Genomic DNA, 26,943 nt, shown 5'->3' on the forward strand with positions numbered 1-26,943 from the left:
TCTCCATCTGGAACTTGAGCCATATTAATGATTTAAGGAACAATTATTGTAAGGCCGAGGCTCTTTTTACAAACGCCAGTGTTCCCTCCTGCAATGAGTTCCAGATGGTGGGAGCTCTCGGTGAGGGAACTGGCTTCTCCGAGGATGGCCTTCTCCCCGCAGAGTGACGGCGGGCCGTGGACGAGCCAGCAGTCTCCTGACACTCCGGCCTTTACAAGTTACCCGACCCCTTTCCAGTTTGTTTAAAACCTTTTTCTTTTTCCATGCAGATGTTCCTCCGGGTGAGCGATCTTTATAGTTTTGAAAAGATTATATCAGTTTTCCATGAGATTGTGTTACTGTATTTCTTGGGCTCCCCCCTTGTTTAATAGCACTGGAAAGGCCGGCTTCTTCAGCAGACATTACTAGTGGAATGTAGAGAGGGAGTCTGCGGAGGCCTGTGAGCTGGGAGCCCTGAGCCCGGGGCTCAGAGTCATGCAAAAGGAAAACAGACTGCCACCGGACTCCTTCCAGAGGCGGCCGCTATGGTCAGAAAGCCGAGAAAACTGCTTGGGCCGTGCATTTTTCGATGATTATCAAAGGTGTTAAAATAGAGACAGAGGCACATGTTTGGCTCGAGGGCGGGAGAGGCCGCCGCACAGTCTTGCAGGCTTCAGCTGTCTTGAATCAAAACTATCACTTTGATACTGGAAAATTATTATGAAAATGTTAGTTTTGGGCCTTGGAGCACAAAGCAAAGATTGCTTGGAAGGCTGAGGGCTCTTCATTTAGCATTTGTGTCAGCTCCAAAAATAACCTCTCCCAACTGTTGGATTTCACCTTTATCCAGGCTTAGGGGTGGCTCCATCCCGCCCTGCAGCTCTCCAGGGCGCATGAGCGAGCCGGAGGCCACCTAGTCTTCGAGCTCAGCAAAGAGGGGAGCGGGGCAAGGTCAGGGAAGGCTTCCTGCAAGGGAGGGATAAGCTCCAGGCCTTGGCAGAGAGCAGCAGTTTATACAGGGAGAGAAGGCAGGAAAAGGGGAATTGACTTGTCCCCAGGGCCTATTCCGTAGCAGGCTGCTTTGTAGGTGAGGCAAAGAGTGGTTATGTCACCCCCTGAGGCACCTGGAGAAAGAGATGACCTTCAGCCTGCACTTACCAGACCCCCCCTGGCCAAGAGGGAGAGAGGGAAGAGTGGACAGGGAGGCTCCAAGCACGCAGGCCCCGGGGTCTGCGATGGTCAGGCTGCCCGTGAGTACGGGAGGGGCCGCAGTGACCCTGGAGGGGCCGAGCCGGTCAGGAGGACATCTTTCTAGTACACTGAAGGGTTGAAACAACCACGACGCGAATCCTAATGTTTTCACATTCCAAGGCCCGTAGCTGGACTCTCTTCCCAGAAGGGAAGGGACCATAAACATTTACTCACCTGCTGTGTGCTGGCTTCTGGGGAACAGAGACAAGGAAGGAAGGCACAGACCTTGCCTCCAGAGGCTCGTGGTCCACCATGGAAAGCAAGGGAGGGACAGGGGCTGCAGGAGCCCAGAGGAGAGAGGCTCCTCCCTCATGCTGAGATCAGAGGAGGCTTCCTGGAGGAAGGGAGGCCTGCTCCGAGCTTCGGAGGATGGGGAGGACATGGCTGAGCCATCTTCCAGGTAGATGCGTCCCGAGAAAAGAGGTTGGGAGGGGCACCGCGGGGCTGCCGCAGCCGCCAGAGGACGGGGGAGCAGCCCCCGGTGCCACATGGCCGTTGACAGAGCTGAGTCAGGGCTGCACCGTGCCTTCTGTCTGGTACTTTGGCCTCATACCTGTCCTTATGTGGTGTGACTTTGGCCTCTGAAGTCCCCCTTCCCTGCAACATTTTATCTCCGTTCTGGTGGGGCAGGGACCTCTGCAGAGTGTGCCCATTTTTGGAAACAACCTGACTTGGTTTTAAGCCTGAGGTCTCGAGATCAAGTCGCTAACTTGCCTCCTGAGTCGACTCGTGATAAACCCACACACCTCTCTGGGTCTTGGTTTCTTGAGCTGGGTCAGAGAACTGAGGATCTCTGTCCTGTGTGCCTCCCTCTCCAAGGGTTGGAAAGATCAAACCAGGTGAGGGATGGTGGCAGGCTCATTATAGTTGTTAGAGGCAGCCCGGGCCAGGGAAGGAGTGCCTATACCTGGTCCCAGGGAATTACTGGCCATGGCCAGTCCCTTCACTTCTGGAGCCTTAGATCCTGGACGTTCTTGTAGGCCAGTGGTGAGGAAGTTCTCTCCATGAGCTCAGCTCCCCCCTGAAGTCATCTTTTTTTTTTTTTTAATTTTTTTTATGTTTTATTTATTTTTGAGAGAGAGAGAGAGAGAGAGAGAGACAAGAGTGCGAGTGGAGGAGGGACAGAAAGAGAGGGAGACACAGAATCTGAAGCAGGTTCCAGGCTCTGAGCTGTCAGCACAGAGCCCGATGTGGGGCTCAAACCCATGAACCATGAGATCATGACCTGAGCTGAAGTCAGATGCTTAACTGACTGAGCCACCCAGGTGCCCCTGAAGTCATCTTTTAAAGCTATAAGTAGAGAATTGAGTGGAGGCCCTGTTGAAAACGCTCCGGGGGTCTTCCATTGTCACCAGATTAAATTTCATGACTTTGCCTGCTCCCTCTGCTCTCTACCCATAAGGAGGAAATGAGTTGAGCATTCCCTGCCTCAGGGCCTTGGTACATGCTGCTCTTTTACATGGAGCACTCCAATCCAATCCCTTCCTCTGGCTTATTCCTTTTTAGCGCTTAGGTCTCAGCTTAAAAATTATTTCTTCCGAGAGGACTCCTTTACCTCCTGTCCCCAAAGCATATAATTTTCAAAACATTAACCCAATTTGTAAATTGTTTTTATTTGCTTGTGTGAAGGTTTGTTTCGCCTGTGTACCTCTAGATTGTAAGCTCTATGAAGCCAAGGGTAATGTTGGGTTTGCTCACCACTGTATTCCAAGTACCTAGCCCAAGGCTCGCCTTACAGTAAATGCCTAGTAAATATTTGTCGGACTGAGTGAACTATCCAGTAAACTTGGAGGTCATTATTCACGTGTCCTTGTTGCTTATAGGGAAGCAGACTGGGAGAGGAGAGGCGACTTGCCCAACTTCTCACAGCTAGGGAGTATATTTGAGGCATCGATAATCCCCAGTGCCTGTACTGGGAATCGGGAGAAAGGGGAGAATAACCAGAATGGGGACCGGCCCAAGGGAGGTCTGCTGCCCTACCTGCTCGGCCCCTCAGTGCCTCCACACTGGGCACGCCGGTGGGGCTGAGCTTGGTAGGCAGGCTGAGGCTGTCCTCTGAGTTCTTGCCGCCTACAGGTGCAACCCACATGAGCAGGTGAAAATGCAGAGGTGCTGACAGCTCTCAACCCTGCACGCCCGGGGGCATCTGGTTTGGATTTGGTCAGGGTTTTTACTAGTTGTTTTAGAGACACTTAAGCCTGCACATTACACCTTTAGTCCACCACATGGCTCCTCCAGGGCCTCTCTGAGCCACCCAGGGGCAGGGAGAGGGCATCCCATAGATCTGCCACAGGGAGAGTAGAGGTCCCTGCCAGTGCCCTGCTGGGGATCACAGATCAGCAATCCCTGCTGGCCTCTGGCTGTGCCACAGGCCACTCCATGCAGAGATATGGCGGACATGTGCCGGGGCCAGCCCCGACTCACTGGGACCTCTGTCATTTGATCCTAACATCACATTCCAGCATTATCTCTCTGTCTCTCTCTCTCTCTCTCTCTCTCTCCCTCCCTCCCAGTGTCCCTCTAGGTCCTTGACGCCTGAGGTGTCCACCCTCTGCAAACATGCCCTGTGTCTCCAGCTTCTCTGCCTTTGCTACATATTTGTCCCTGTCAGGAGTGGCCTCACCAGTGTGGGACAAAGAATCAGGAATCCTCTTTTGTTAGTGAGGCGCTTGCAGAAGGCAGGGTGGGGACTTGGATTTCAGCTCCATCCAAGCAAATTCTTGCTGTTAGAGCCACCTAGCAATGGGCCAACCTACCTCAGATTCACCCACGGCCAGGAAAGCCTCCATCAGTAGGAAGCGGGGCCAGTCTGGAAGGCCTGCTTCCAGCTGTGGCCCCTTCGGATCCCATCAGGACCCCTTTTGCCCTTGGTCTGTGTTTCAGGGGGAGCTTCGTGCCTCACCTGAGCTCCTGCCATTTGCCCCAGTTCTCATTCTTCTGGCCGAGTTCCTCTCCCTGGCACATGCTGTCACTGCCCGCCCTGACATTATAGTGGGAACGTCATCCCTCCTCTGGACCTGGTTGCCGGCCACAGGGCTGGGCTGGCCTGGCTTCACCAGAGCATGAGATTTGGAAACTTCCAACAACTCCTGTTGTGTCTGTGGAACCTTCAGCTTCTGGGTTTCCAAGGGCCTCTGATTCTAGATTTCATTTATCCAGTGCCATATGACTCTATTATTCGATACTTTTAAGGATTCTAGCATCCCAAGAATCCATGACACTACGTTTGTAGGATTCTCTGACTCGAGATTGCCCTGAACTTTCAAGTCTCCAGGGCCAACCCCGGCCCTCGTACACATTCCGTGAATGTTTGCTGGATGATTCTCTTATTCTGAAATTCTGTGTATTTCCAAATGTCCAGGACTCCCTGAGTCTGTAATTGATCACTCCATCCAGCACTGACAGAGCCTGAACTTCCCCCTTTTTAATCAACTGTGGCAGAGGCAGCTTAGAAGAGTCAGTGTTTGGGGGTGAGAAGGAGAGGGGGTGCATGGCACACAGTTGGGCCAGTTTCCTTTAGAGCTCATTTCCTCTACTTAGATGGTGGGAGTCAGCATTTATGGCTCGACATCACATATACACCATCCCATGCAGCCTGTGTCTTGTGTAGGGCACAACTTGAATGCATTTGGTGCCAGCACAGGCCTTGGGAGAGTGGCTAGGTACTCACCACACCCTTTGGGACTCTTGGAAAAGGAAATGGGAGACTTCAGGGTCTCTAGCCCCTCAAGGGATGGGATCCCTGGGTGTTTCAGGGCAAAAGGGATTTTATTGCTTTCTCTAGGGAAAAGGCATGAGTGGCTTCTAGGTTGTCCATTCCTTCTCCTGCAGCAGAGGTGAGCTATGCCCTGGACAGGTAGAATGTTTTCTTAAGGTTCAAGGTGCATCTGGTGTGGCTTGAGGCTGAGCATCCATGAAGGAAGACAAGGCCTATCTCTGAGGAGTAATCCCCCAGGGCAAGAGTGATGGGGTCGGCATCCTGAGGACGACAAACAGACTCTGCCCGATATTCATGGAGACACCCTTGGAAGGAAGATGGTAGCCTGAAAATTAGAGCCATTGAATCATGGCCACATGCAGAGAGCATGGAAGGGGCTGCAGGAATCCCAGACTGCTTCGGAAGGGAGGTTGGTCACATGACTTCAAAGGTCCCTTTCTGGCGAAGAGTCTATAGTCAGATTCAGGATGTCAGAGCAAGAAGGAGCCTTCAGTATAACTCAGGGCCACCTCCCTCATTGTACAGGTGGAGAAACTGAGGCCCCAAAGAGGAAATGACTCACTGTGTGAGTTGATTGCAGGGGTGAGACTAGATGCCTGTGATTTTGTCTCTCATCACTGTGGGCTTTTTGTTATTAGCAACACACTGAAGTCGGATATGTGACTCTCTTGGCCTCTGGATTAGAATGACGGTAAGTAACAGGCCTTCAAAGTAAGTAGGACCTGGGTTGGAGGACCAGCTAGGCCACTTGGATCTGTGGGCTTGGGCAAATTACTCACCCTGAACCTCAACTTGTCATGTATAAAATGGTAATAATAAGACCCATCTTAGAAGCGACTGTGCCCCCTCTCCTCAAACTATTTGTGGTGAAACACTATTTTTTATTTTCAGTCTTTTGCTGATCAGTGATACTTTTGTGGAATATTGTCATGCCAATGCCAACTATCTGTAAACATTTCTAATTGCTCTCTTTCAATTTCTGTAAACTCAAACTGGTAACCAGTCAGAGGCTGGCTGGTACCAGACCCTAGGGTGCACCTGTAGTGGAGCAGATCTAAGGTGCTTAGAGAATTTCTTGAATACATTCAAGGCAGAGAAATGAATCAGCATGATTCACAACATTATCATGTATTAAACACCTGCTCAGCACCTGGTGAGCTACGTACATTATTTTGTGTGAAATCCCTCCCGCCTGCCTGGGTAGCATGATGACTTCATTCTGCAGGCTTCTCTTGATCTCTCTGTTCCTTCCCCTGAGAGAAATGCCCTGGATGATGATCAGATTGTATATTCTCTGTTCTGCTCTGCTCTGGAAGTGGCCTTGCGAGGGTTATTCAGGTTGACAAGATGAACATTTCCTGTTGCTGCTTGGGAAAATGCCTGTCTGGCCCTGCTGAGAAGCTCTGGCCCCATCAGAGCAGATGGCACGGGCCGGGCATCTCCTCCAGCATCTCTGGTGAGGGGGCCTGGCATGCAAGAGGCTTCCGGGTACTCATCCCTTGGGTGGTTGGGCGTAAGACTCTTCAGGTTGGCAGGAGCAACAAGTCTATGTCTTGCCGTGCCATTCCGAGCACATGTTGGAAAGGAGATTTATGGCGGCAATCTGGGGGAAGGGATAGTTTATCTTCTAAACGAAAACTTTGGGAAGCCTCTGCTTGGGACCCAGACCTCACAAGGATCTAATTAAAGGCCTATTAGTCAAACTAATTCCTGACATGACATCGGTTTGCATTAGACAAACATCTTTGACTTTTCAAACACTCTCTTGGGAGCCAGGACTTGATCGTGTGACATCTATTGATACATAATCGGGGAAATGGCTGACAAGGAATTGGGCTGTCTGATACCAGGGGGGTTGAGTGCTGGAAAATCACAAGGGCTGGTTTTATTTGGTTGGCAGGTGTTCAGCTCCTAAACCCCGTGGGGCACCATTTCTCTGCAAGATGATCCCTCGTATTGGTTTGTTGGTTAAGTAAATAATTAAAGATCTAATAGGGCCTTTGCTGGTATCTGTGCCAGGCCATAGGCCATTGGTCCCTGGGTTCCTGTGACCACACCAGGACCCAGCACACGGTAGGTTTTCAGGAGTTGGGGCCAAAGGAAGGTTCGATTACAGCAGCCTGGTCACAGCAAATCAACATAGTCTCCATCCTCTGGGAGAGCAGAGGCCAGTGCGGTGTGTGTGCACATACAGTGACGTGGTGACCGAGTGCTGGGACAGGGCGAGCATGGGCTGTGACGGCCTGTGGGGGGAGTGTCTACGCAGGCTTCCAAAGGCAGAGGCCGTGCCTCACGCAGTTCTGTGTCTGAAGTATGTCTGCCTCAAGCGTCAAGGATTTGGACGTTGTTCAAGCGATGCTGGCCCATTTATACTTTCTCATCTGCCTTCTCCCTTGTTCCATAATAATAGGTACCTGTGTGTGAGGCCATGGGCCGGAATCAGGGCCCAGGTGTGACCAGGAGCGGGACTCAGGCTCTGAAAGCAGCAGGACCCAGCCTGCATCCAGGCCCAGTCTGAGCTGGGCCTAGGACTTAATCTACAACTAGGCTCAGGGCTTACTTTCTTATTCATGATTATGGCTGAGTCTGTAAGAGGATTGGGGCTCAGTCAATAGCCAGGGTCAGGGCTCACTCCGTGGTCAGGGCCAGGGCACAGTCTGTTTTCCCTCCTAAGAGTTCCTGGAGGCGGGAGCCAGCTTTTCACAATCTCTCATCTCATAATCTTGTTGCACAGTGAGCTCTCAGACAGTGTTTATGGAACTGAACCTTGCTGATTTAAATCAAGAACGATCACAGTCTTTGGGATTGTCCTGTGGTGAAACAGACAAAGGGCATTTTCTGAGGGGCCCCCTGTGGAGTGCTGCTCCATAGCCCTAACAGGTAGTGAGCTTCTCGTTATTGGAGGTGTGCAAGCACAGTGCCACATCAAGCTGAGGGAGCAGGGGGTTCTTGTCTCGGCAAGGGATGAGCCACAGTTCAGAGATTCGGACTGTGGGCATCCGGCCCCGGGACACCAAGCCTTATGACAAAGAATCTGCACAGACAGCAGCCGCCCAATCCGCAGCTGGGGGCCAGTCCCCAGCTTCCGATTGTTCCCCATGTCTTCAGCTTGTTGGGGTCAGCCTCATCCATCAGCGATGCTGCCTGTCCTCGGCCCTCTGACAGGCCTCTGGCCGCCAGGGTCTGCTGCTTGGTGAAAGCCCTTATTAAAATTAATCTCATTTTTACGACGGCACCATCTATCTTCCGTCTAGTGGGAACTCAGGGGTCACTGTATTTTTGTTTACTGTCAACCGACTTCCTTTGGCCATAAATTGCTTTCCTTCCCAGCTGAGCTGGAGCCCTAGAGAATAACGCTTTTTTCTTTTTCTTTTTTTAAAAGTCAGCCCTGCTTGGGCTGCCTCGTTTCTCTGGCCTCTCTGCCGCTGCCCTCCATCTGCTCTCTATTTAGGGAGTCTGACTATTTCAGTTTTTCCTGTCTCTAGGTGGCAGCCACCCACACTCTGTCTCCTCTTCCTCTCTTCTCGTCTAGGGAGTACAGTGTTTCTGCAAGTTTAAGAGATAGCCGCTAAGCGTCTGTCAAAGGCAGAGAGCCTTGCGCCGAGGCCACCGGGGAGCACAATCGGGCAGGAGAGACCGAGGGGGTACACACGTGGTTCTGCTCTTCCTTCTGTCTAGACTGCTCTTTCTCCCAGAGAACTCTTACTCACCCTTCAAAACCCAGCTTTCATGGTGCCTGCTCTGGGAAGCCTATCCCGATCCCCTTCCAGGACTGACTTACTTGCCTTGTTCTCTGTGTTTGCACAGAAGGACTTTTTTTTCCCTGGGGCAATCCCATGCTGTTTCATAATTACCTGTTGATGTATTTATTGTTCCTTGAAAGTGGACAACATTTCTGTCTTAGTTTCTTAGGGAAGCCATAACAAAGAACCACAAACTGGGTGGCTTGAAACAACGGGAATTTATTCTGTCACGGATCTAGAGGCTGGAAGTCTGAAATCAGAGTATTGGCAGGGCCACGCTCTCTCTGAGGCTTCGAGGAGAAAACCTTCCCCTGCCTGGTAGTCCCAGGCGTTCTTGGCTCGTGGCAGCCTATCTCCAGTCTCCGTCTCTGTTGCTACATGGCGTTCTTCCTGTGCGTCCGTGTCTCCGTTCTTGCAAGGACACCAGTCATGTCAGATTAGGGGCCCACCCCACTCCACCATGACCTCATCTTAACTAACTACATCTGCAATGACTCTGTTTCCAAATAAGGTCATATTCTGAGGCACTGGGGGTTAGGCCTTTAACTTGTCTTTTCTGGGGGACACAATTCAGCCCATAACAATCTCTTATTCATTACATTCCCAGCACCTCGCCCAACCCTCGGCTTGTAGGAGGTGCTCAGGAGATTACGTCAAATAAATTACCACTTTCTTAAGTGATTAAATGAATATGTAAAATACAAGGTAGCAAAAGATGTAAGCCCCAGCGAGAGAGGTTAAGAAGTGCGCTCCCCATACTGCGCAGAAGAGAGGCTGACTCTACCTGGGGGCCCCTGGGAGGGCATTTCGGTGGGCTTTGAGGACTAAGTGGAAGTTCAGCTGATGCAGAACCTGGGGCAGCACAATGAAGGAGCAAAGCCGTGGACACAGAGTGAGGACTATTCACCCGGACCTGATGGGCCAAGTGAAGCTCGGCAGGTAGACTATTCTGCAGTCATATGGCTAGGAAGCGGAAGAGCCGGCACCAAATCCGTATCCCTCAATTTCTAGGTTTTCTCCCGTATGGTGTTTCTCTCTTGCGTTAAAAATCAAGTTCCCTTTGTGACCCCGGAAAGACCTGTGACTCCTTTCTTGGGAAGACCTTACTTACCTCAAATAGGCAGATCGCTGGTGCTTCTCTTCCACCCTTATTTAATTTGTGTTCTTATTGTGGGTCTGGGGGCCTATGTTAATTCCCACAGTGGAAGCCCATTCTTCAGACTGGCACGTAGAGGCAGAGAGTGCATCAGTGTCTGGTCCCTTCAAGCGGTTGTGGGGTTTAGGGAGCAGACGGACCACAGAGAGCTGCTGCTTACCTGCCCTCCAGAAGTGACTCACAATTCGACAATTCCTCCAGCGTTTAAAAACAAAATAAAATATGTATTCATTGGGCTATGGCAGGCATGTAAACACACCCATTTCCCTTTTCCTCGTGAAAGCCTCGCGGGCGGTTAACCCCACCCATGCGGCCACACATCAGTGAGAGCGTGTGAAGGAAAGAGCTAGACCTCAGATGACGGGCAGGCAGGAGGAGGGTTGAGAACACAGGCTCCAAGGGTGGACGTCCGGGCTTCTACCTTGGCTTCTCCGTTCACCGGCCAAGGGCTGTGCTTCCGTTCCACGATCTGTAAGTGAGAGATCTGGGGTCCCTGCCCCCACGGGGATTTCTAGGAGCACTGAAGGAGTTCATATGTGCGCGGTTCTCAGAGCGGGTACCGCCAGGAATGGGAGCGCTGTGGTTGTTCCTGTGTTGCATGGAGCTTCCAGGATGGCGGCTCCAGGCGACAGTGGGGCTGGAAGCTTCGTACTGCACTGCCTGATCCATGACCCCGCTAACTGCTGGCCGGAGGCCTTTAGAAAACTCCACTGCAGGGGAAGGCTGCTTCATGAAAGCAGCTGTTGAGAAGGAGGGGTAGGCTTCAGAGCCTCATCTTCACGAACAAAGGCCTTGAGGCGGCAAGGTGAGGGCGCTCGGGTCTCGGAGAAAACTAGACTCAAGAAGACTCAATCCCTGAACACCCATGAGACTGGGAGAAAAGCACCACCTTGCACCTATCCGTGTATTTATTTCAGTCTTGCTAATCTTCTTATCGCCTTTTATGTATTCTTATAACCGAGCGTGATTTAATCTTTTATTTTGTTTTTAACTTTTTATATATATATTTTTTTTGTTTTTATTTTTTTTAGAGTAAAGAATCATTTTCATTTGTCACATGCATTTTCGGCATTTCTTTTTTTTTAACTTGTTTTATTTTTTATTTTTAAAAATTTACATCCAGGGGCGCCTGGGTGGCGCAGTCGGTTAAGCGTCCGACTTCAGTCAGGTCACGATCTCACGGTCCGTGAGTTCGAGCCCCGCGTCAGGCTCTGGGCTGATGGCTCGGAGCCTGGAGCCTGTTTCCGATTCTGTGTCTCCCTCTCTCTCTGCCCCTCCCCTGTTCATGCTCTGTCTCTCTCTGTCCCAAAAATAAATAAACGTTGAAAAAAAAAATTTAAAAATTTACATCCAAATTAGCGTACCGTGCAACAATGATTTCAGGAGTAGATTCCTTAGTGCCCCTTACCCATTTAGCCTGTCCCCCCCTCCCACACCCCCTCTAGTAACCCTCAGTTTGTTCTCCATATTTATGAGTCTCTTCTGTTTTGTCCCCCTCCCTGTTTTTATATTATTTTTGTTGCCCTTCCCTTATGTTCATCTGTTTTGTCTCTTAAAGTCCTCAGATGAGTGAAGTCATACGATTTTTGTCTTTCTCTGACCGACTAATTTCACTTAGCATAATACCCTCCAGTTCCATCCACGTAGTTGCAAATGGCAAGATATCATTCTCTTTGATTGCCGAGTAATACTCCATTGTGTATATATATATACCACATCTTCTTTATCCATTCATCCGTCGATGGCCATTTGGGCTCTTTCCATACTTTGGCTATTGTTGACAGTGCTGCTATAAACATGGGGGTGCATGTGTCCCTTCGAAACAGCACACCTGTATCCCTTGGATAAATGCCTAGTAGTGCAATTGCTGGGTCGTAGGGTAGTTCTATTTTGAGTGTTTTGAGGAACCTCCATACTGTTTTCCAGAGTGGCTGCACCAGCTTGCATTCCCATGATTTAATCTTTTAAAATTTACTGTTATTTGAATCTAAAAACTTGCCGGTGAGTCAGGCCGGGGAAAAGCAGAGCATTCTCGGAGGACAACTCCTTCCCCAGCAGCCCCCATGTGAGCTCCCTTGCCCTGCTTGTTCCCCTTCCTGCCCTCACGTCTGTCTCCTTCCTCCAGCTGCACCTCAGCCGATCTCCGCGGGAGCCCTGTGATGGGGAGGCCGTCCCTTCTCCCTCTCGTCCTGGGGCTGAACTGCTCTGTTGCTTCAGGACTGGAGATTGGCATTCGGGGCCCCCCAGGATGTGACCCAGCCTCTCTTTCCAAACCTCTTTCCCACCCCTGCCTCGAACATATCCTTCCCTCTCGCCAAACTGGACAGCTTGTATGGGAAAAGAAAGGAAAAACCATTAGGCCCTTAATGCAAAACCACAGTTAAAAAAATGTCCATGTGTCTACAAAGTTTGTGATTCCTTTTTTTCATCATGTTTCCTGATGTGACTTCCCAGTTGTTCTTTTTTTTTTTTTTTTTAATTTTTTTTTTCAACGTTTTTATTTATTTTTGGGACAGAGAGAGACAGAGCATGAACGGGGGAGGGGCAGAGAGAGGGAGACACAGAATCGGAAACAGGCTCCAGGCTCTGAGCCATCAGCCCAGAGCCTGACGCGGGGCTCGAACTCACGGACCGCGAGATCGTGACCTGGCTGAAGTCGGACGCTTAACCGACTGTGCCACCCAGGCGCCCCAACTTCCCAGTTGTTCTATGTGCTGTCCCCCCACCCACACCCATTGTCCAGCCTGGCTCCCCGGCATTGCCAGAGAGACTCAGGTCTGCACAGAGCCCCTCCTGGCCTTCACGTTCCCATCCCTTTTGTCCTCTATCATTTTATGCTTCCTTTTTCTCTATCTCATCTACTGGGCTCTGGATTCTTTGAAGGAGTAAACCATTTGCCATCCATCCATCCATTCATTCATCCATTCCATTGAATGTCCAACACACTGGGCCTTTTCCTGTGCTATGACAACACCAAGATGAATAAGACAGGCCCTTGCCCCCAGAGAGTTCAACTCTCAGTGGAAGAGTTGAATCAAAAAGCCAGTGGTTCTTAGCCTCTTGGGGTCTTTGACCCATTGGAGATTTTAGTGAGTGCTTTTACCAGCGAGGGAGGGCACACAAAATATCATCTGCCACGCGGGGTGCTTCCAGACCTTCCAAAGCTGTAGAGTGGGTTCAGAAACTCCGGATCTAAGGGAGCAGAGATGAACAGAGCACCCACTGTGCATCAGTCCCCGTAGAAGTTGCTTTACCTGTTATGTCTGTCGACCCTCACACCCACCAGCCTCCCTTGCTGCCTGGCATATGGGCTGGCACAGCCGGAGACTTGGGATGGGCAAGCCAGGGCCTGTGTGAGGGGCCCTGACTCGCCCAGAGCATTTGGCCACTGCTCGGGCCACTCCAGCCTTCCTGTCCTTGCCAGGCTGAAGGATGGAGGAGCAGAGCAGAGGCTGTTCTCAAAGGTTTTGTGTTTCTCTAAGAAATAGTTTCCTATTTTAGACTTGTCACTGGAACAGAATGGCCTCTGGCCAGCCAGCCTCACTTCGGGACGCAACTGTATTTGGGAGTTAAAATGTCACAGGCCTTTCACGTGAGAGCCTCTGTCTGGGCGCCCCCCTGACATTTACGCCTGTGTCTGCCCATTAGAGCACCGGAGCAACTGGAGTGGGTGAGGATAGTCGCTCAGATTCACCCTTCCAGAGCCTAGAAGTAAGGAGAAGGGACAGCTCAGAGAGTGGGGAAGGGAGAACTCTAGTCTCCAGGGGATGTTGCCCCTAGGTCTCCCCACTACAGCACGGAGGCTGGACGCTGGTCCTTGAATGCAGCCATCTTGGGGTGTGTTTGCAGGAAAGAATAATCTAGAAGTCTCTTCTTGGTCGCTTTTTCTTTTTTCTCCCTCCAGCAGAAGATTTGTGGTATCTGGGAAAAAAAAGAAAGGAAAAACTATTAGGTCTTGAATGCAAAACCACAGGACTTTTAAAAAAAGTGTTTATTTTTCTGCAAAGTTTGTTTTTCTTCCAATGGGAGCCAAGACGCTCTCTAAGGCCGGCCTCTGCTGGCAGCTGGGAGCAGTGGAAAAGATTGCTCTGTGTGGAAGAAGTTTGCTGACTGGGGAACAGCAGGCCCAAGTTGACCGGGGGTCTGACTCACACATCTTCCTGAGAGTGGCTTGTGTGTGGGAGAAGAGGTTGTGTCTGAGGGGAAGGGGACCAGAAGGGACGACGCAAGCCGTGTGTGGCCCATCATCACTGGAAAGAGAGCTTTCTGGACTTGAGGGCAAAAGTGATGGCTGCTGGTTCCTGAGTCCCTGCTGTGCACCAAGCACTGAGATAGGTGCTTTCCATGTATATCCTCTGCTTCTCACCACAAAGCTTTGAAGTTGTTACTATTACTATTTCACAGATGGGAAAAGTTGAGGCTAGAGAATGTAAGTCCCGATCCCGCGGGGGGCTAAGTGACACAGCTAGGATTTGACTCTGGGTCTGGTCTGATTGCACGCCTTTGCTCTGAAGTTCGGTTCGGCAGTGTGTCTCTCAAGTGACCTTGGGCAAGTTACTTAACCTTTCTGTGCCTCAGTTTTCCAATCTGTGAAATGAATATAATGGGATTTTTTTGAGGGTTCAGTGAAAGGTTTCTGCAAAGCTCGCAGGGGTCGTGCTTTCCACCCAATCATTATGTGTATGCTATACTAATAGTAATGGTTATTATTGCAACGTTCACAGGCTTGTGCTTGGCAACTCAGTGTTGGAGGACAGGAAGGAGAAGGAGATTGGCCCCTGTCCTCAGCAGGTGCACAGTCCGGTTGCACAGACAGGCCCACCCTGGGGAGTTGCCTCACCTGGTGAGGTCCCGAGTGCCGAGTCCTCCATGATGGAGACTTCCGGCCATCAACACTGTCATTCACAGGTGTGTACTGGGCCAAATGTCCTGTCATTGAGGGGCTCACGGGGGAGGGTCACATGTACTTGCTACCCTGGGGGTGTAGGTACCTCATCGGGGAGAACAGATGGGTGTGATCAGAACCATGATGAGGGGACACACTGTGACCGTGTCCACCCTGCCCTCACACCCACCCTGCATTCCACCTGGGCTCTGACCTCGGCTGTTTCCTCTTCTTAGAATGCTCCTCCACCCCTTCTTTCCCCCCCGGAGCCGCCTCCATCTCTCAGGACTGAGTCAGCTACCATCTTGCGGTTGGGGACCCCCTCTGCTCTCCGTGTTCCTCGTGCTCATTCCTGGCAGCCAGGATCTCCATCATAGCCTTGCCCTGGTCTACTCCTGGGCCACGCCCTACACGGTCTGGCCTGGAGGGCCTCACCCAGTGCCTGGCACATGCTCCGAGGTCTTCGCTGAACTTTGAGGACACTGATCTGTTCCCCTCGAGACTTTTTGTCGATCATGCCGAAGGAACTTCCAGAACGGGGTGATTTCCGGCTCTGACTGGAGGAAAGACGGAAGGGTTGGGTGGGCCCTTGCTGTGGCAGCAAGCCCAGGCACAGTGTGTACTTCTCGGAGGCTGACAAACATAGGTCAGAGACCAGGCTCATCGACACTTTCACTGATGCCTTACCAGAGTTAATTTAACCCCAGTTTCCACATCTGTAAAAGAGGTAACAATTGTATCTACTTCACAGGCTTGCCAGGAACTTAAAGGAGATTTTATTTTATTTTTTTAATTTTTTTTAACGTTTATTTATTTTTGACAGAGAGAGACAGAGCATGAACAGGGGAGGGGCAGAGAGAGAGGGAGACACAGAATCGGAAACAGGCTCCAGGCTCTGAGCTGTCAGCACAGAGCCCGACGCGGGGCTCGAACTCACGGACTGTGAGATCATGACCTGAGCCGAAGTCGGACGCTTAACCGACCGAGCCACCCAGGCGCCCCAAAGGAGATTTTAAATAGAAGGCACTTAGCACAAGGTGTCTGGCACGTGGTCAGAGCCCAATAAATGTCAGTTGTTGTTGCTGTTGTTACCATGGCAATGATGAGGCCGGCTCACCCCTGCTGGCCTGGTTGAACCGGCAGAGGTCAACTAGTTTATCTCTCCAAGACTGATTTCCTGCAGAGGTGGTAAGAGAGCCATTGAGGGAGCCTCTTCCTTGCTGGGGGAAGAGAATGTGTGTCCCTATGTAATAGGTACATTTTAGACACAGAGCCCCTGTGGGGGGCTCCTCCTCCAAGAAGCTTTCCCTGACCACGCCAGCGCGGCTCTTCTCTCCCCTTTTTGAGCTCTCCCGGCACGTAGCATCCGAGCTGCCCAGTTAGCACTTGATTACAGACTGTCTGGGTTGCTCTCTAATTGCTTTCTCTGTGTATGGGCTTGTCTGCCCGGCGAAATCACAAGATGTGTAAGAATAATTATTGCATCTCATTTGTGGCTCTCAAACACCTAGCTCCACACTTTCCACGTTGTAGGAATTTAACAAGTGATATGCCGATTTGACCTGCCTAAAAACATTTGGTGTTTACCCGTCATAAGAGAAGCACTAATAGTAGAAAGGCAGAATTCACAGAAACAGAAATGCAAATGGCCGAGAATATGAAAAATAATGTTTCATCCGGCTTATTAGAAATCAAAGACATGTAAATGAAATTGGAATCCCATTTTCCTTATTAATCGGCACTCATTTAAAAATTGTAACAGTGCTGGGGAGGGGAGGCGGAGCTCTCTCAAACATCACTGGTGGGAGGACAATGTCATCCTTTTGGTGATAATTTGCAGTATACAGCAAGAGTCTAAAAAAAAAGGCCCATGCTCTCTGACTCAGTAATACCACTTTAAGAACTATTTCCCAGGAAATACTAAGAGATATGGACAAAGCCTTATGTGCAACGATGGTTATTACACTGTTATTTTTATTAATTTATTTTTATTTAGTTTTTAATGTTTATTTTTTGAGACAGAGAGATAGAGCGGAGCTGGGGAGGGGCCGAGAGAGGGAGACACAGAATCTGAAGCAGGCTCCAGGCTCCGAGCTGTGAGCACAGAGCCCGATGCAGGGCTCGAACGGACAAACCGCGAGATTATGACCTGAGCCGAAACAGGATGCTTAACTGACTGAGCCACCCCAGGCGCCCCTCACACTGTTATGTGAGGGGTAAATAGGGTAAATAAATTACAGCATAGTGGGGAGTAGTAAGGCTCAATAGAATAAGGTTTTTATTTGAAAAGATGTCAACTCTTCTCCTCATGAAAACAATGAAGATTAAAATGATACTATCTTTAACTACAAAAATTTAAAAGTAAAAAATGTGATAAAACACAACCTCATAGAACGGACTTTTCAAAATACTGTTGAGGATTTTTGAGGCGATCATCATCAACAACAATTTTGCAAAAGCAGAATTTAAGGACTTTCATGCAAATTTTAAAAATGCGCATACCTTTGACCAAGAAATTGTGCCCCTAGGAATCTAATCCATAGATATGCCCACCTGGATCCTCACAGATATTTGCACAAGGTTATTTATTGTGGGGTTGTTTGTAATAGCAAAAATCTGAAACCAATTCAAATGCAGATCAGTAGAAGACTAAAGAATGAGGTGGAACTTAGTTGTGCATAAGGAAAGCACTTAAGGTAGGTTAAGGGGAAGAAAAAACAATGTGCAAGGGAAGATCTGTAAGCTACATTGCTAAATGAATAGTCACGATTGGTACATATGACATACTTCCATTTGTGTAAGATTAACGGAAAGTCTGAGAAGAAGATATACACATAAATATTAACGAAGGGCTCTGGGAGAGGCAGTAGGTGTAGCGTTTAAAAGCACAGATTCATGGGATGCCTGGTGGCTTAGTCAGTTAAGCGTCTGACTTCAGCTCAGGTCATGACCTCACAGTTTGTGGGTTCGAGCCCTGCATCAGCCTCTGTGTTGACAGCTCAGAGCCTGGAGCCTGCTTCAGATTCTGTCTCCCTCTCTCCTCTGCCCCTCCCCCATTCACGCTCTGTCTTTCTCTCTCTCTCAAAAATAAATAAACATTAAAAAAAAAAAAAACACAGATTCATTAGCCAGATCACTGGAGTTCAGTTCCCGGCTCTGCCACTTTTGAGCTGTGTGACCATGTGTGAGTTGCTTAACCTCTCTGTGCTTCAGTTCCTTCATCTTTAAAACACTGGATGTGTGAGCAATTCTTATGATTTTTTTAAACAAAAAAGTAAACTTTTGAGGGTGGTCACCTTGAGGCAGTGAAGCTGGGAGTCTAATTTTCATTGTATAACGTAGGAAGCGCACATGAGTTTTTATCCACGTACATGTTGTGCTGGCAGGAAACAGATGGCATAGTCCACCTGGGTAATTTGACGAGAGGTGGACGAAAGACTTTTATGCTCATGTGGGCAGGGCTTAGGGGGCAGCACTCCAGGATTAACAACAGCAGGGAGCTTCAGCACCTCGAGGCCTGCAGGGTCAAGGGAAGGGCTTGGTTAGTCAGAGCTGGAGAGCCAGCTGTGGGGAGAGGGCTTCCGACAGGGGCTGTGGCTCTGGGGAATAGGAGGTAGCCAACCTGTCCCAGCCCCAGCAGGAAGGGACCCCGGGGGGATTAAAACTGATCTCCTGCCATGCCTCCCGTTGGCAGGACCCAGACAGATGCCCGAGGGTGAAGGAACAGGTGCAGGCATCCATACCCATCAGCCCACTGAGGCCTGGGGCAGGGAGAGGAGGGGAGGAGAGCGCATCTGGACAGAGTCCAGCCCCTGGGGTAATACACATGACCCCTACCTCCAAGAGTGTGAGAATGAAAGAAGTTAATACGTAGAAACTCCTGGAACATGGTAACTGTCCTGTAAATGTAAATACCAGTCCTGGCATTATTCTCTGGGTAGCAAAGCCTAATGAAGACATCCCACACACGCATATTATTTCCATAGTAGTTTATAAAAATTCTGTTTTTGAAGAATTTTTAATGACATGGGAAAATTCTTATGGTATGACGTTACGAGAAAAAATACAAGATTGTATATTGGGTATGATTTCAAATTTGTGGAAACAAACCACAGGCAAGCAGACCATACTTGCACAGGATAGAGACTGGGGAAGTATCTGCACATGTCCATCATGGTTGTTCCTGAGTGGTGGGACTGTGGGTAATTCAAAAATGTTCTTCTTCATACTTTCTATATTTTAGTAATTTTCTACAATGAGTATGTTTACTTTACCAAAAAAGAAGAAAAAGAAGGAGGAGGAGGTGGTGGAAGAGGAGGAGGAGGAGGAGGAGGAGGAGGAAGGACGAGGAGGAGGAGAAGGACAAGGAGAAGAAGAAGAAGAAGAAGAAGAAGAAGAAGAAGAAGGGGAAGGAGGGGAGGAAGAAGAAAGGAACATTTGACAAAGAAAGCATGAGACAGCCCATACCCTTCAACGGCTCATCATGGATAAATATTATCTGTGCTTTAACAAGCTTATGTTAGGTTCTTCCGTTACTCATCCTGTTTGAATATGAGGAAACTGAGGCACAAAAGGGTAAGTGACTTGCAACCGTTCGCCTGGGGAAGAAATGACCCAGCTGGGATTCAGATTGAAGAGTCTGATTGCCCGTGCTGCCCTCTGAAAAACCTCACCACGTTGTCACCTCCTTAGACAATGAAGTCCAAACTTTCACCGAAGCCATTCACCATTCCAGCCTCACCTCTGGCCACTCTGACTGCTCCTTCCCCTTAAGGCACAGGGATCCCCTAAGACGTCAGCACTGCCACACTAGCCCTCAGGAAGGCTGCTCCCTCTTTGGGGAACGTCTTTCTCTCCTTGTTACCTGGCTTATGTGTCTTCCTTCTTCAAGACCCAATCCCGATGTTACCTGCCTTAAGGAGCCCTCCCTGACCTCCTCTGGCTGCACTGGGCGCCTCTCCTGGGCGCCTGTAGCTCCTGTGCCTAACCTTCTCTGCATTTAAGTCCCTCTTTAAAAATTATTATTATTATCATAATCAGTGTTGTTGCTTTGTTTAAAGTACAGTTGATGCTTGGACGACCCAGGGGTTAGGGATGCTGACACACCATGCAGTCAAAATTCTACACATAATTTTGACTCCCTCCAAACTTAATGCCAGTAAGAGCCCGCTGTTGACTGAAAGTCTTACTGATAATATAAACCATAGATTAATACATATTCTGTAGGTTATACACATTATATATATACATATATATATACTTACAATAAAAAAGCTAGAGAAAAGATGTTATTAAGAAAATCATAAGGAAGAGAAAATACATTTACAATATTATACTGTATTTATGGAAAAAATTTGCATGTAAGTGGATCCGTGCAGTTCAAACCTGTGTTGTTCAAGGGTCACCTCTATTCCCTTTCTTCCATCAAACTGGAAGTTGATATATGCTGGCTGGATTTGGTCTGCAGATGCTTAAATTACATGGTGTTAAAGACAATGAAATTGTCTTTAAATTTAAACATTGGGAGATCTTGCATAAATCTCTTCATTATTGACTTCTTTTAAAAATTTTTTTGATGTTTATTTTTGAGAGAGAGAGAGACAACAAATGGGGGAGGGGCAGAGAGAGAGGGAGACAGAGAATCTGAAGGAGGGTCCAGGCTCTGAGCTGTCAGCACAGAGCCTGACACGGGGCTTAAACCCATGAACCACGAGATCATGACCTGAGCTGAAGGTGGACGATTACCTGAGCCACCCAGGCGCCCCTATTTTTGATCTCTTTTTAAAACTATCTGGCAACACTGGGTACACACTCTTGAATGGTAGCAATTAGAAGGAGCTGGTCGAGGCTGTTTCCTTTAGGTGAGGACAGTTGGCCGTCTTCTTTACGACTCCCTGTTGTCTTACGTCAAGCTAGTTCCACTGACTTGCTTACTGGCCTGGCTTCCGGGATTGAGAGCCCTTTTTGAGCTTAGTGTCTTAAATAACCATTTACCTATCTCATGATTCTGTGAGTCAGCAACTTGGGCTGGGCTCATCTGAGTGGTTCCTCTGCTGGTGTCATTTGTCTGAGGCCGGCTGGCTGTTGGCTGGAGTAAAGAGGCAACGTGAGCCTCATCAGGCTAGCCTGAGCTGCTTCACATGGTGTGGTAGCAGGGTTCCCCCAGAGCAAGCAGAAAGAAGGCTGGGCTCAATGTCCACGTGCTTCTCAAGCCAGGGGCTTTCAAGGCCCGTGTACTAATGTTCCACTGGTCAAAGCAGATCCCAGGGGCAAGCCAGAGTCAAGGGGTAGAGAAATGAACTCCCTTCTTGGATTGGAAGAGCTGCAAAGTGACATTGCAAGGATGTAGGCATGCAGAGGCGAGAATTTGTGCTCATTTTTGCAGTCTGCCATAAGCAAGGACCTCGTCTTACTCACTGCCACTCATGGCAAAACACAGGACCGGACCTGTGGAAGGATAATCAGTAAAAGTTTGTTTAATTAAGTGGAAACGAATGCAAATGAACTTATTTATCTCTGGCTTTGGAGTCTTTCCTCAACTGACTCTTCTAGCCTTCGTAAACTTACCTTGCAGCTTCAGAGGCCCCTTGTGCTGAGGAAAAGCAGGGAGCAGGGTGGGTGGGGCCTCTCAGGACCCCAAAGGTGCTGGCTGGGGCCCGCGTTGGGTTAAGGCGCCATCCCAGGCCGAGTTATCTGGAGCAAGAAGCCACCGTTGGATCTGTGGCCATTCTCAGCAAATACCAATGAAGCCACAGCGGAAATTCTGGTTTATTGGAGTGGTCCCCTGTGATTTTGAAATAGTGGCAAGTTCATCTAAAGATGATCTTAGTTTTGGGTGGGGAAGTGGGTGAGAAACCTCTTGCTGATGGCCTGCGCCTATCATAGAGTTCTGCCCTTGCTCCTGGCATGGCCCTGGCCACAGCCAAGACCACGGCCACCTTCAGGCAGTGCCAGAGATAGAGGTATGGATGATGACAAAGTGGCTCAGCCCTGGTAATACAAGATGACTTGGACCCCTGCTCTTGAGGTGGCCAGCTAGTGAGCCCCGGGCCAGTGAGTTCTAGTTCCTGCCACTGCCTAGCTCTCTCTCTGAGCTCAGCCTCCTGCAGTATCCTGGGAGGTGGACGGGTGCAATGCCTCCGAGGCATCCTTCCAATGCTGAGGCATCAAGAACTTGTACACATGTAAGATGCCCTTTGCATCCTGTCCGGGATGTTCACAGGCCCCTGTCAAAGTCCCCACTCTCCTCTGGCTTTCTCATCGGCTCCCATGATTCAGTTACCCACCTCCTTTGAGCCTTTGCTCAGATGTCACCTTCTCAGTGAGTCTTAGCCTGACCACTCCACTCCCCTTCAGGTCCATCCTACTCACCCTGCTCTCCTCTTTCTTTTTTGCATCGTCCTTATGATCTTCTGCCCATCATCTACTCCACTCATGTAGTGTTTATTGTAGTGTGTGTCTCCCACTCCTAGAACGCAAGTGCTATTGGGTAGAGATCTAGGAGCAGTGCCTGGGACGATGCCTGGTACATCAGTAAACAGCACAAATGTGCTTCATTACTGTCGGTTAGAGCCGAGAGTGCCCTACTGAATGCCCGAGGTCAAGCTTGGAGGAAATCAAAGAAACTCAACCTACTGACATCCAAACAAGGAAATTAAATCTGTGCAGTTCAACCATATGCAGATTCCAGCATAAACAAGATCCACCCCAGTATACCTCATAGGTGCTGTTCCCACCCCTGGGCCTCCTGTTTCTGAGTCAATGTGGCACCAAAGGAGCCCTGGCTGACCTGCCTGTGGGTCTTGGATGTGTTGTTCCCTGTCGATGGCACTTGGCTTTCTGTTGGCCACTTGAAGTTAATATACATCGGGTCTGAAAGGATCCAATGAGAAAACAGATGGGGGCAAAATGAACAAAGTTGAAGGGGTTCCCCAGCATCAAGGGTAATGACCCTGAAGTCCTTTTCTGCATCCTAAGGCTCCCTGCCTCTCTCTCTAGGGGCTGCCTAGTACTCACTGAAGAAGAAAGCCAAGAAATCTTCTGAGTTTTGCTAGAGCTGTGGCTGGAGGCAGAATAAGGTAGCAAGACTAGCCGCACCTGTGTCTTGCCTCCACCCCGTCTTAGTGGCGTGACCTTGGGTATGCTGTTCACCCTCACGAAGCCCCAGTTCCTTCCCTGAAAAATGGGAGTTGATAATTGTAACAACTTGCTAGGACTGTAAGGATTTAGAGATATGGTGCTCAGTGCTATGTTTGACAATGGAAAGTACTCAAATGATTTTTGCTATCGAAATGACTGCTGGCATTCATACAGCATTTTGTATTTCTTAAAGGGCTTATACAAACATCATTTTAGTTCATTTTAACCACACCAGTTTGAGAAAGAATTGAAATCGCCCTTATATATTGGAGGATACTGAGATTCAGAGGCAAGTAGGGACTTACCCCAGGTCACAAAGTTGGTGAGTGACAGAGCCCAGACAAACCTGGGACATAGCTCACCAGAGCCCAGCCCAACACTTGCTGCTCTAGATTTCTATCTTCTATGAACTAAAAGGAAGTAAGGATTTATTTGTTTTTGGTTGTTGTTTGTTTTTAGGTGACACCGCTGAATGAAGCTTGAATTAGGGCTGTGCTCTGCTCTGAGACACATGCACTGAATCAACAAGCTTTTAATGAGGATCTAAAGACCATCTGGGTGCCCCGCCTGGTACTGTGGTCAGGGTGGGGAGAAGAGAAGGTGGGGGTGAGGGGAGGTCCCTCAAGGTGAACCTTATTTGGGATAGCCCCTCATCCTTCAAAGCCCAGCACAAACCCAGCCCTAGGACTCCGTTCCCAGGGTGGGAAAGGGAGGGAGCTAGGTCCTGTTGAACACCTAGCATGTATCAGGCATTTACATATGTCATCATATTCAGTCCTCAAAAGAACCTTTGGCAGAATTCCCATTTTACTGATGAAGAATCTGAGGATAGAGAGTTTAAGGAACTTGCCCAAGGTCACAGCTAGGGTGTGGTAGAGCCAGTCATGCCCCAGGTCTGCCTCGTGCCAAACCATCTCTCCTTCTTGTACTGACAACAGTCCCCTCAGCAGGAGCTTGGAACTCGCCAAACACTTCCACATCTCATATTATTCTTTACTTGCTTCCCCTTTAGACAAAACTCCTTGAGGACAGGGACTGTATTGTCTGTCTCGTAACTCTCCTGCCTGGGATTTTCCCTATGAATAGTGCCTTTGTGTCCTGTTTAAGAAATCTCTCCCTGCTCCCAGTTCATGGGGATGTCCTTCCATGTTATATTCTAGGAGCTTTGTGGTTTCCTGTTTCACTTTAAATTTACAACTCATTTTGAATTGATTTTGTATGGTGTGAGAAAGAGATTAGTTTTAATATTTTCCCATATTGTAAGCATTTGATTGAGTCCTATCTATGAAAAGGTCCATTCTTTCTCCAGTGCTCTGGGGTGCCATCTTTGTCTTTAATCAAGCGCCCATAAAAGCATGAGTCTATTTCTGATATTTTTTCCCATCAACCTATTCACCTATCCTTGTATCCAATACCAACTTCCTTTAGTAACTGTATCTTGGTAAGTTTTGTACCTGGTAGAGTAGGTCTTCCCATCTTCTTCTTTCTTTCAGGAGTGTCTTGGCTGCTCTTGGCTCTTTGCATTTCTATGTATAAATTTTAGAATCAGCTTGTCGATTACCATAAGCTTACCATTGGGATTTTGATTGAAATTGCACTGGATCTATAAATCAAATTGAGGAGAACTGATATCTTTGCAATATTGAGTCTTTCAATCTATAAATTTGGACTATCCTTCCATTTTTTAAGTGCTTCTTTAATTTTTCTCAATAATTTTTATGGTTTTAAAAAAATGTTTTTTCTGAGAGAGAGAGAATGTGTGGGTGCACACATGTGTGCACATGAACATGAGCAGGGGAGGGGCAGAGAGAGAGAGGGTGAGAGAGATTCCTAACTAGTCTCCATACTCAGTGTGGAGTCTGACAGGGGGCTCGATCTCACAATTGTGAGCTCATGACCGTGAGATCACGACCTGAGCCAAAATCAAGAGTCGGATGCTTAACCTACTGAGTCAACCCTTATTCTTAGATATTTAAAATTTTTTAGTGCTGTTGTAGTTGCCATTTTTAAATTGTTTGGTACAAATTTATAGAAATAAAATGGAATTTTAGATTATTGATCTTATATCTGTCAGCCTTGCTAAAATTTTACCTTTAAGTCTGCATAGTCTGATATTAACATAGCTATACCAGCTTTAAAAAAATTAGTTTGTATGTTATAATTTTTTCCATTCTTTTTTTTAAAATATAATATATCGCCAAATTGGTTTCCATACAATACCCAGTGATCATCCCAATAAGTGCCCTCCTCAATGCCCATCACCCACTTTCCCCTCTCCCCCACCCCCCCATCTACTTTTAGTTTGTTCTCAGTCCTTAAGGGTTTCTTTTGGTTTGTCTCCCTCCCTCTCTGTAACTTTTTTTTTCCCCTTTCCCTCCCCCATGGTTTTCTCTTCAGTTTCTCAAGATCCACATATGAGTGAAAACATATGGTATCTGTCTTTCTCTGCCTGACTTATTTCACTTAGCATCACACTCTCCAGTTCCATCCACGTTGCTACAAATGGCCAGATTTCATTCTTTCGCATTGCCAAGTAGTATTCCATTGTGTATATACACCACATCTTTATCTGTTCGTCAGTTGATGGACATTTAAGCTCTTTCCATAATTTGGCTATTGTTGAAAATGCTGCTATAAACATTGGGGTACAAGTGCCCCTATGCATCCAGATGGCCAACAGACACATGAAACGATGCTCAACGTCACTCCTCATCAGGGAAATACAAATCAAAACCACACTCAGATACCACTTCACGCCGGTCAGAGTGGCTAAAATGAACAAATCAGGAGACTATAGACGCTGGAGAGGATGTGGAGAAACAGGAAACCTCTTGCACTGTTGGTGGGAATGCAAACTGGTGCAGCCGCTCTGGAAACCAGTGTGGAGGTTCCTCAAAAACAGATCGACCCTATGACCCAGCAATAACACTGCTAGGAATCTTTCCATTCTTTTATTTTCAGTCTTTCAGTATAATTGTATTTTAGGCATTTTTCTTATAAGCAGCGTATAGTTTGGTTCATTTTTAATATAGCCTGGCAATTTTTAAATCTATTTATTGGAAGTCATTAGGTCATTAATAGTTTAATGTAACTACTAAAATATTTGGGTTTAAATCTACATCTTACCATTTTTTTTCTATTTGTCCTGCCTATTCTATGTTTCTCCTTCCTTGTTTGCTTTTTTTCTGAATTTATCGAGCATCTTTATTGTGTAATTTATCTCCTTAATTAGCTTTGTTGTTATACCTTCTGGTACTCTCCTTTAAGTGATTCATCTAGAGTTTTAAAAATATGCTGCTGACTATCAAACATTACGTAGAATTTAAACTTATACTTTTATTTCATCCTGAAAATACAAGGATCTTCGAGCACTTTAATTGCATTTCTCAAATTTAATGCTACTGTTTTCATGTGTCTTAATGCCCCGTATTTCTAAACCACACAAGATATTACTATTATCATTTTATACCATCAATATTCTTTTATATTTAGCCATATGTTCAGTCTTTTTGTTGTTCTTCATTTCTTTTCTTTCTTTTTTTGAGAGAGAGAGAGAGAGAGAGCGAGCGAGCATGTCTGGGCACGCACCTGCACACGTACCCATGAGTGGGGAGGGACAGAGGGAGAGGGAAAGAGAGAGAATCCCAGGCAGGCTCTGCACTCAGTGCAGAGCCTGATGCAGGGCTCAACTCATGAACTGTGAGGTCGTGACCTGAGCCCAAATCAAGAGTCACAGGCTTAACCAACCGAGCCACCCAGGTGCCCCAAGAAGTAAACGATTAATCCAATTGCTGCTCCTTTGATGGCAAAATGTCCTTCTTCTCTGGTTGTTTTGAAGATTTTCTGTTTTTGTTTTTCAGCAGCTTAACTGTTATATGGCACAGTTTACTTTGAATTAATCCTTCTTTGGTTTTGCCATGTTTATTGATCCTGTGGCTTGCTTCTGTTGCATTTGCTCTCTTCTCTCTATCTGGGACTCTAATTACAGGCCTGTCATATATTCTTTTTGTATTTCACAATCCTCTGTCTCTCTCTACGTTGTTGTTCTGGATATTTTCTTTGAACCTCCTAG

This window comes from Herpailurus yagouaroundi, unplaced genomic scaffold, assembly GCF_014898765.1.
Source record: "Herpailurus yagouaroundi ecotype Mexico unplaced genomic scaffold, PumYag 77, whole genome shotgun sequence".
NCBI classification, from domain to species: Eukaryota; Metazoa; Chordata; class Mammalia; order Carnivora; family Felidae; genus Herpailurus; species Herpailurus yagouaroundi.